Here is a 3,209-nt window from a genome sequence, read left to right on the forward strand (position 1 = left end):
TATTTTTAGTAGTATCATTTGGCTTACTAATTATCTCTTTATCTCTCTAGTTCATTTTTTTGTCCATTGACTTCTTTTATTTCAACATCAAAAATATTTTTGATTCCCAGGATTTCAAATTGGTTCTTCTTCTTGTTGTTGTTTTTGATTCATAGCCTCCTGCTTTTATTGTTACAAACAAATATAGGACATTTTTAGGTCTCTGTTAATATACCACATATGTATAGTTTTTAGACTTCCATGGTATTTCTCATTTGTCAGGAGTAAATTCTCTGTCTGTAAAATGTAGAACCTATCTTTCATGACCTTGATTTGCCTCAGGTAGTATGGGATTTTAGTTTGCAAGATTGTTCCAGGTCTTTCTTTTTAACCCTTTATTTCTGTACCTATTTCTCCACATCTACTGGCTTTTCAGTTGCTTCTACTCAGCCACCTTCAGGTGCAGGTGTTAGGTGGGTGATCTGACTGGGAATCTTTGTTTCCTCCCCCACCAGATCCTCTTTCTACCTCTTCTAACAATGGTCCACTGAGATAATGATTTTGGTTTTGAGTCTGATTATATCTTTTAACTATCTAAACAAAATAAAGATATATTTAATACTCTTTAAAGATTTAACCTATTAGATCATATTTTATAAACTGAAACAAAAACTCACAAACAATCTTGAACAGAAATTTTACAGTGACATTCATTGGAATCATAAGATCACAAGAAACCTATCATTTTATAAAAAAATAAAGTTCAAATTCAGAAAGGACAAGGAACTTACACAGTGCCACACATTTGGTGAGTGGAATAAAGAAAACTATGAATCAATTCTCTGGACTTCTCACTTCTCTACCCCACTTTCCTAATCCTCCTCGTACAAAATGCTCATTGACCTCTGCAAATAAAGGCTGATGTTATTTTCATTGGAAGAAACAGTTGTCTTAAAATACCTCCAATTATAGATTAATGGTGGCCCATAAGGCCGATCTGGCCTGTACATATATTTGTTTGGTTCACATAGACTTAGTATTCTACATGGTTTCTACTACTAAAAGTGAGAGATAAGAATAAGAAAAAAAATACAGACTGCAGCACTTGGCTAGTGTAGGCCACAGTCTAGCCTGACAATAATTACACAGAGATGAGTAACTACTGAGTCCATCTGGATGAAGTACTGTTACTTCACCAGTCCCCATCCAGTTGCCTGGTTCTTTCATACTTCTTTCCTCCCTCGAGTTAGTGACCCCTGACGGGGGGTGGCGGGGAGTAGCAGTAGGCACAGGAGTTCTGCAGAGTTAGGGTTTGGGCACCTGGGAAGCAGATGCCAAAGAGTTTAAGGGCCAGACAAAGGGAGAACAGAGAATGCTGATGGTGTGTTTCACTTTTTTTCTAATGGCCCTGGGCACTCACCCTAAAGTCTTTGCTCTACCAGGAGGCAGCATGAGGTCTCTGTCATCTCCCTGCTCCTTTCTCATGAAGGCACAAGTACTTGTGGGTCTCAGGGTCTCTCTAAAACTGGGTTCTGGGGCTAAGACAAACTACCTTGAGCCTGAAGGACCTCCTCATCTGCCATCTGTATCCCTTATTTCAATGGAGGTAAATGGAGTGGTAAGTGTTAGAGGAATTATAATGCACATCAGGCAGCAGCCAGAAAAATACCATTCCTGGGGCAGCTGTTTAAAGAACTGCCCTGTTTGTTATAGAACTGATCAACAAAAATAATTCTAAGATGATTATTTCATCTTCGAGCATGTGCAGCTTTTCTTAAGACCTTACAATTACTAATCTATTCTCTACATTTCCATTTGTGCAATCCTGGTCATACATTCAGATTCTGAATGCCGTTAGCCAAACTGAATAGTTACTTGAGTTTTCTGTTTCCTGGCTATATTTAGCTCATTATCTTGGAAATCGCCAGTCTGAATTATAGTATATTTGTGTATTTGTACACATAAACACAGAGATAAAGTTCCACTGACATCCAGTAATATTCCTCAGAGAGTGCCCAGACAACATGGAGTATGTTGCAGAGGAAGTTTTCTTCATGGCCTTTGCACTGCACTGCAAACTATGTTAAAGTCCCCTCCGTTTGCTCTTATGGTATCTTATGCTGACAACCATTGTGGTGCTCACCAAATGTATTAGTTACCTAGGACTGCTGTGAAAAAAAAATACCATACACGTGGTGCTTCAACAACAGTTCCAGAGATTGGGAGACCAAGACCAAGGTGTTAGGAGGTTTGGATTCCACCGAAGCCTTTGGCTTTGTAGATGGTCATCTTGCTGTGTCCTCACATAGCATCTTCTCTGTGTTCATGCATCCCTGGTGTCTCTCCGTGTGTCCAAGTTTTCTCCTTTTGTAATGATACAAATGAGGTTGTACTAGGGATCGCCTTAACCATCTTTTAAATCACTTTTTAAAGACCCAGTTGGGTCTTAGGGGGTCAGAACTTCAACATATGAATTTGGGGCATGGCACACAACTCAGTCCATAACACCAAGCCTATTTTATTTGTCCACTTGATCTCTTTTCCACTGAAAATGAAGGCAGCAGTTGTGTCATACTTATCTTTGTGTACCTTATATCTGTCACTTTTGATTTAAAAAAAAATATAGAACTGAACAAGCTCAAAAATATGACTAGGATGTTTTGTGGCTTTTAAAGAAGTTTTATCTGTTCTCACATATTTGTTCTCACATATTTGTTTGGGAATGATAGGTGTCCGAGGGACTTACCTACAACTATATTACTCTTACAAAGAAATTCCAAATCTAGCCATATATTCAGAGATAGGTAAGGGGTATACTTTTCTATTTTAATGTTTATTTATTTTTGAGAGAGAGAGAGGGAGAGACAGACAGACAGAGGGCAAGCAGGGGAGGGGCAGAGAGAGAGGAAGATACAGAATCCAAAGTGGGCTCCAGGCTCTGATCTGTCACCACAGAACTGGACGTGGGGCTCAAACTCACAAACAGATGCTAAGCCGAAGTGGGATGCTCAACTGACTGAGCCACCCAGGCATCCCATACATTTCTATTTTAAATGAATGGGGGGGAAATAACACAAGGAAAGAAATCAGGAGAGAACATGGTAGGATAAATATATATTGGGAGAGGTTGTCACCTAATATATACTGGTTTCCATGTCAGATAAAATAAGCCATTGTCTATACCTTCAAAGGACTCATAACTAACTTAGGAACAAATATGTTCAAATGCC

This window comes from Prionailurus viverrinus, chromosome A1 (assembly GCF_022837055.1).
Source record: "Prionailurus viverrinus isolate Anna chromosome A1, UM_Priviv_1.0, whole genome shotgun sequence".
Lineage (NCBI taxonomy): Eukaryota > Metazoa > Chordata > Mammalia > Carnivora > Felidae > Prionailurus > Prionailurus viverrinus.